The sequence below is a fragment of the Etheostoma cragini genome, chromosome 19 (genome assembly GCF_013103735.1).
Source record: "Etheostoma cragini isolate CJK2018 chromosome 19, CSU_Ecrag_1.0, whole genome shotgun sequence".
Classification (NCBI taxonomy): domain Eukaryota; kingdom Metazoa; phylum Chordata; class Actinopteri; order Perciformes; family Percidae; genus Etheostoma; species Etheostoma cragini.
Window position 1 is genome coordinate 1,656,858 of NC_048425.1, and position 8,075 is coordinate 1,664,932.

The 8,075-nt window shown below is 40.8% G+C and overlaps 1 protein-coding gene across 4 annotated transcripts in view; it reads right to left on the reverse strand.

Moving 5' to 3' along the window:
- Positions 1–8,075, reverse strand: part of LOC117962052 — a 68,168-nt gene that overhangs the window by 22,465 nt on the left and 37,628 nt on the right. The window contains exon 1 of one of the 4 annotated variants that reach the window (XR_004660554.1): positions 1,524–1,633. The exons of the other annotated variants lie outside the window; for them this stretch is intronic. The gene's annotated coding sequence lies outside the window, so the exon portion shown is untranslated. Of the gene's footprint in view, positions 1–1,523; positions 1,634–8,075 lie in introns of those variants that run through there. 4 annotated transcript variants of the gene reach the window in all.

Sequence of the window (8,075 nt, forward strand, 5' to 3'; positions counted from 1 at the left end):
ATCAAATGTTAATGTAACAACTCCTTTATATTTTTGGATTGGCCACCACGTAAACACTTCGTAATTCATAGCCTGGCTAAACAATAATTAAAAAATAAAAAATAAATTAAAAAAAAGATTACATGTTGATCACTTAATAATAATGTGACCTATGACTGGTACACAGATGTCAGTACACAGTTTTGGATCAGTGACAAGTGTTAATTTTAAACTACTAAAAAGTGTAGATTACATGTTGAGCACTTGTGAACTTCAAAAAAGTCTGGCCTACAAAAAATGCTAATACGTAATTTTATATATAGCCTATATATATATATATATATATATATTCTGTATATGCACCTCTGGTATTGACTTTTCGTATATGGACATACTGGCGATATAATTGTTTTTTGTTAATAAAATGAAAAAAAAGCTGTCCGTTGTGACGCTTGGCCGTCAAGTGTTCCGACGCATGCGTGGTACCAATAGTGCAGGGAAACAGCCAGGTTTTCAGCTACGTATTTATGCGCATGCGTGAACATCGTGCGCATCCGCAGAACGGATCGTGTAGGCAGGACGGATCGTGTACCCACAGAGGTAATGATTATAAGTTATGTACTGTGAGATCTATCAAATATAGTAGAATGTAACTGAGATGTTCAGCGTGTTGTTTTTGTTTTTCCTTTTTAATATCAGTCATAACAACATTAAAACATGCTGCTGGTCTGAATGAAACCTAAATGACTTGAAGGTACGACTGTCACAACAGTCTATGAAATGCATTGTGTCTTAAAATATGCTAAAAGTGGTCTAATATTGTCTTTATTTTTTTTATAGAACGGCCTTCAAGTGCAACTAGGTCAGTTGTTTTATCCCCACATTCATTTAAAGTAACTGGCATTTATTTCTACAACTTTTCTTTTTGTTAATTTTAAATATCATTATTGTTGTTATTATTATTATTATTATTAAAGGGTAAAGTGCACTATAGCTGACAGGCTGGTTCTAGGCTCAGAGACAGCTTCAGAGACCCCTTGTTGCTTGCTATGGTTTGAGGTGTTTCCTCCTATTATTCCCTGCATGTTATTATTGTGAGTTTTAAAGTGTGAGGTGGCATTTTGTTCTATTCATCTTTTATTGTGTGTATTGGGTCCTAACGCATATTAAAAGCCTCTTATTATTCCAGAACTGTGTAGTTCCACGCTGGCGCTGTCGGCCGTTTCTTATTGGTGTTTTTAATCTATGTGAATAAATCCTGGTTTATTCTGGACACTTACCTGTTTTCAATCACTACACAAGTCTTTATAAAGGTTACAGCTGCTGTTTGAAGTCTCATAGAGCAGTTTTTTTGGGGGGATCAGGTTACAGGATGATCTAAATCAAATGTTTGTTAAACTGTTGTTGAATTGTCTCTATACCGAGAGAACAGAGCACATTATTATCTGTTAATTTATTGTCTAATCCACCAACCCTCACACACTAAATCTGTACAACAGGATTCACATCATGACAACACCAACATCAACACATTCACATATTACCTTGTGTGTCTTCAGTCACTTAAGATCAAACCAGGAGACCAGAGGACAGAGGTCCAGTTTGTGTCTGTCTTCTCTGCAAAAGCCAGAGTTAATGAACAAATCCAAGCAACGCCAACATCATGCAGTTGTGTGAGGCAGTGAGGACAAAACTCTTGAGTGTGTAGTTGTGACTGAGGACAGTGATGTGATAGAGAACGACCTCTTCACCTTTCTTTCTCTCCAGGGGCTTATGCAAGGATCCTGTTTGTGCACTTTAGCTCGGCGTTCAACACCATCATCCCGGACATCCTCAGTACCAAACTCTCCCAGCTCACTGTGCCAGCCTCCACCTGTCAGTGACAGGAGTCAGCGGGTGAGGCTGGGGAACATCACATCCAGCACACGGACTATTAGCACTGGTGCCCCCCAGGGGTGTGTGCTCTCCCCACTGCTTTTCTCCCTCTACACCAATGACTGCACCTCAGGAGACCCATCTGTTAATCTCCTGAAGTTTGCTGACGACACAACCGTCATCGGCCTCATCCGGGACGGTGATGAGTCGGCCCACAGACGGGAGGTGGATCAGCTGGCTCTCTGGTGCAGTCAGAACAACTTTGAGCTCAACACGCTCAAAACTGTGGAGATGATCGTGGACTTCAGGAAGAGACCCCCCACTCTTCCCCCATCACCATATTCAACAACCCTGTGTCTGCTGTGGAATCCTTCAGGTTTCTGGGATCCACTATATCCCAGGACCTGAAGTGGGAGACTAACACAAACACCATCATTAAAAAGGCCCAGCAGAGAGTGTACTTCCTGGTCCAGCTCAGGAAGCTCAACCGGCCTAAGGAGCTGCTGGTCCACTTCTACACAGCAATCATCCAGTCTGTCCTCTGCACGTCCATCACTGTCTGGTTTGGATCTGCCACCAAAAAGGACCGGAGCAGACTACAACGCACAGTTAGGACTGCAGAAAAGATCATCGGTGCCAACCTGCCCTCCGTCGATGACTTATACACCTCCAGAGTCAGGAAACGGGCAGGAACCATCACTGCAGACCCATCTTGCCCCGGACACAACCTGTTCCAGCTTCTCCCCTCTGGTAGGCGCTACAGAGCGCTGTTCGCCAAAACTAACAGACTCAGGAACAGTTTCTACCCACAAGCCATCTCTCTGATGAACAGCTGACTTCTGACCCACAGTGTCAGGTTCAGTTCTGGTCCATAACCCAGTAACACTGTCTCTACAGCACCTGTTTACTGGTTCCACTACTATTCCATTTATTTACTATTTATTCATCATTCTCATTTTCTATTTCAGAACTGTTCATAATGTTCATACTGTTCATAATATAATATAATATCTTAATACTATTTATCTCAGTACCCTTTGCATTATGTTCCACATTTAAATAATTTGGTCTCTTCATTGCACTCATCTCTCTACATTGTTTCTGTTTAGAGTATGTATATATTAGTATGTCTATATTAGTGTGTATATATTGTTAGTCGGGTTGTTTGTTTTGAATGTGTAAGCACATTGTGAGCAACTATGATCCAAAGGAAAATTCCTCGTATGTGTCTTCATACCTGGTCAATAAAGCTGATTCTGATCCTGATCCTGATTTAACTGTCCATGAGAGCGACAGAGTGGCAAGACTTTTTGCTGCCTACTCCCGGGGTACACAGCCTCGCAGAGTTCCAAACATCCATTCAGCAACGTTGGACGTGATTCATTTCCACTGCTGGCCATTGAGTTACTAACTTCTGAGGTAAGTCAATTAAATAGCTACCTCTTTTGAATTGTCAACTCTGTTTGATCAGAGGCCCTTTATGATGCATATAGCTACTGATCTTTATTTGTATGTCCACAGCGTAATCACACACACGCGCACGCACGCACGCAAACCGCAGAAATAATAACCATGACAGCAGTGATCCTCTTACACTGTAAGGAACCCCCCCCCCTCCAAAAAAAGTCCAACCAAACTGACGCTATGAGTGACTGGGTTCAGATGAACGAGACGCAGAGAAAACAACCTCTCATGGTCACTTCACTCTTCTTCTGTGTCTCTCGTCGTGCTGAGCGGCTGTAACCACGCCTATATTTACTGAGGAGTTGTGGCAACGAACCACGGACAGAGACTCAGACATGATTGGACTAAATTTCATCCTGTTTTTATCTACTTTTGGGGATTGTAGTTAAAGTTGTTCTTGATGACGTGTCTTCTGCCAGTGTCCCTCTCCCGGTCTGGACCAGGCTCCTTATCTGGTAGTTGTAGTGACCGGGCTGTTTTTAGGAGTTCTTACCAGTCCAGCTGAGGCTCTGTGTGAAGGATCAACTCAAGGTAAGGACTCAAACAGCTGATGCTGTCCTCGGCTTTGCTTTCTAAAGTCTTTCAGATGTTCCAACATTAGTTTATTAATAATACTCAATGACCTATTTGATTCTGATATTAAACACAGATTTGTTCTGTTATTGCAAAATTATTATATTATAAATACCAATACTAGTTATTAATGTTAGTAGTTATATGAAGTGTATTGTCCAGGTGATTAAATGTGAATAAAGTCAACATGTTTCAGTTTGAACACGTTAGTGATGTGAGCTGATCCAGATAATAACTTATTATGACACAGTCATATGTTGCTATTACTCGGAATATATGTTGTTGAAAGCCAGTCAGCCTGATGAATCTGCATTTCTTTGTTTGACTTCCTCCTTTTCTCCTGATCATCGTAACTAATATCCTGAAGAAGTTTAACCAAAGTGAACCCTTTGTTCTGTCATCAGTCAACTGGGCTAGTACTGGGAAATCATAAGAAGTCTGAAAATAAAATTAAAATCCATGGTCTACAAAAAAAATAGTTCAGTAGGGAACACAATATAAAACTTGTGTCAACTGATTTGATTAAGCTTTTTAATCTGATTAATAAATGACAACAATGTCTCCTAATTGATTTAATTATGATTGAAACGCAGAATCAGCTGCTTCTCTGAAGAAGTGTTAAACTTAGACGACGAGCTGCGGAGCAGATCTCTGATCATCTCCAGTCTGTTGTTAGTTAAAATCAGCAACAGATCTCATGTAGAACATTCTGAGATCTACTCTGTTATAATTAAACAACTAGAGACTGTATACCAGCTGATATGAGGGTCTGATTCTATTGCATTAAATCGGAATATCACCAAAGTGTTTATTCTTTCACTTTCTGTTCAGAAGGCTGCTGACATATACATAATAAAGCTATGGCTGCTGAGATCTGCTGGAAGCTTTCCTTCCCCGCAGATTTTTGTCCCGCCCGCTGCAGCTGCCTGCTCTCGTCTACTTTACAGGCGGAGCAGTTCATCTCGAACGAGCCTATTATCGTTGCCTACGTCAGAGCAAGCAGCGGGCGGTAATCACCAGTAACGATTCTCTGCAGATCTGGCTCATCTCCAACGAATTTATGGTTTCCAACCAACCCGACTACATGTTGAGTCATCGCGTGGTGATGAAGTGTAACCTGTAAATAAGCAGCATGCAGACAGGGAGGAGCTGTATGGGGCGCCTCTCGCTGAAAATAACAGCAAGATTGGTCTACATCTAAATGTTAAATGTTAAATCTAAATCTAAATGAGAAATCTAAATGATGAATCTAAATCTAAATAATAAATATATATGTTTAATATAAATCTAAGTTTTAAATCTAAATGTTTCGGGTTTTTTAAACATTATTTAAAGCTAAATGTGACAAAATGTTGCTGTTAATTTCAGCGTGAGCCGCTTTGCAAACGGCGCCCCATATTAGTGCTCCACTGCCCCCCCCCCCCAGCCTTTTCTAGTAACTTTACTGCTTTCGTTTCGGCTCTTGCCCAACCTTAAAAGCAGCTCAGAAGGAAGTGAGACACAAGAAGAGTGAAGTGACTATGAGAGGTTGTTTTCTCCCAGCAACTTCATCTGAACCCAGTCCCTCAGAGCGTCAGGTTGGTTGGACTTTAGTTCCTTTAAGGGGGGGGGGTGGTCTGTTTTTATATTCCAGTGTAAGAGGATCACTGTTTTCATGGTTATTATTTCTCCGGTTTTTACAGCAGAGAAGTCCCGGTTCTGTACCAGAACTCTTTACAACTTCTGAACCTGCTTCTAGGCCAAAGGTTACTAATAGGCGGACCTTGGTCCGGATCCGGCCCAGCCACCGTACTTTCCTGACCCGGATCAAAACCAATACATTACTGAGAATTACTGACTTTTAACGGAGCGTTTATATCTTACCCCCGCAGACTTTCTGGCATTCATGGTACCCTACTGGTTTAGCACTCTGGCACGGCCCTGGAAACTCACAGCCAATAGCATGCGTTGTAAACCATGTCAAGCCAATCAAATCTGTGCATTCCGAAAAACCACTCGAGCGCGAGCGAGCTAGACACACAGGCTCAGGGAGAAACGAAACGAAAGAGAAGCGTTTTACATGACGTGCTCTAAAAAAAGACAAGTGGACCGCAAAAACAGAGCTTTCAATCAAGAATGGATAGATTGTTACATGTTCATTCTTCCCACGGGCAGTTCAACACCGGTATGTCTCATATGTTCAGAGACTGTCGCAATTATTAAAAGAAGCAATGTGAAGCGCCACTATGAGACAAGCACAAATCTTTTGACCAAATATACCCACTGACATCGGGACCGAGGGCACAGCAAATAAACGATCTAAAAGCCCAATATGATTGTTCCAGCAGAACCCTAACGCATTCATTCACTGCTCAACAACGTGCTAATGAATGGTCCCTTAAAGTTGCCTGGATTTGGGGTAATTATAAAAAAACATCCAGGCTCACCAATGAGGACGTGACAGAACAGGTGCATGAGAATGACCCCGACACCTTTTCCGCCCAGATTTCAAATCCTGGGAGCCAAAGCAAAGGCTCGCTTTTCTCACTAAGGAAGATAAAGTGGGGAAATGGGATATAAAAGGGAAAGAAAGAGAAAAGGAGATGTTAAAGCTGTTGAGATCATAACATCTGTTCAAATTTAAGATGTGAAAGGGAGTTAACTAAAAAGTAAAAGGGAAACTCAGACTATAGTTGTTATTTCATTTTTATGAAATGTAGCACTTTATTTTGAGATGCACATTTTCTCTGTTGTGTTTCATGTATTTATAGTTTATTTTTAAATGCAGCCTTTATTTTGTTTAAATTGATAATTTATTATTAGAGTACTTATTATTTGTGATCCCTATAGTTCAGTATATAAACTGACAATAAATATCTTGTTGAAATCTTATTCAATTGTACTTTTATTCTGACAGTAGTTTGTTGACTGGATACTTACATATTTTAATACATTATGCTGTGTTACTGAATGATAAGGCAAGTTGGTCATTTTGATGTTGCGGACCTTTGCCGAAACCCTCTCTAACTGGACCTCTTAGAATTTAAAGTGAATACCCCTGCTCGAGGCTATATTTAACATTCAATAAAAAAAGAAAAAGAAAATATAGAAACTTTTTTGGCTCAAATTTCATGAATGCTGTTAGATTATAAAGCTGATTTAATTTATTTTGAATGTAGACTAAGAGGTTAGACTCAGCTCCGTCTCCTTCAGCCCCAAACATTTAGCCCTGAATGTATTTTGAAGAGTTGACTTAGTCGCTTAGTTGGAACTAAGCAACTAAGTCAACTCTCACTGGAAAAAGTGAGCTTCAAGACTAAGGGAAAAGGGAAGAAGTCGAGTTAGTAACGTATATATTTTTTCTGCTGTAGTTTCGGTTTTCCTCCGATGTAGAGCAGCATGCAGCCTCCTCCCTAAACTTTCTAACTAGTCTCATCCAGAGACCAGAGACCCAAACAGGGTCTGAGTCAGTCAGAAGGTCTGAGATCTACCTGGTCAGCAGATAAATCGTATAGCACAGTAGACTATGGTGCAGGTAGATTATTTTCAAAATATGTAAAACATATATACAATGGAAAGTATGTTATGTGTCATTGGACATTTTTAAATTGGATATATGGAAATCCTGGAGCTTTCTTAGTGAGTGTGATGCATATTACCGGATTATCACGTAGACTACACCCCCATCCCAGACCCACCTCTAACTTTCTGCAGCTTTTCTCTGAATAATCAGAAAGACGCTCACCGAGCTCACACTGTCCTCCCTTCACTACTTCAGTTAGTTTCTGTGTGTTGGCATGCTCCAGATAACCACACACACACACACACACCTTCCTTGTTCTTCCTCAGTTAAACTCTCCTAACTGGCTCCATCATGTGACAGAAATACATCACTGTAGCTGCTTATTGTCAGTCATGTGTAATAAGTAGGCTACCACAGAGGAAGAAGTACCACCAGACTGTATATGTCCTCTCTCTGTCCTGTAATAAGTACCACAGAGGAAGAAGTACCACCAGACTGTATATGTCCTCTCTCTGTCCTGTAATAAGTACCACAGAGGAAGAAGCACCACCAGTCTGTATATGTCCTCTTTCTGTCCTGTAATAAGTACCACAGAGGAAGAAGCACCACCAGACTGTATATGTCCTCTCTCTGTCCTGTAATAAGTACCACAGAGGAAGAAGTATCACCAGACTGTATATGT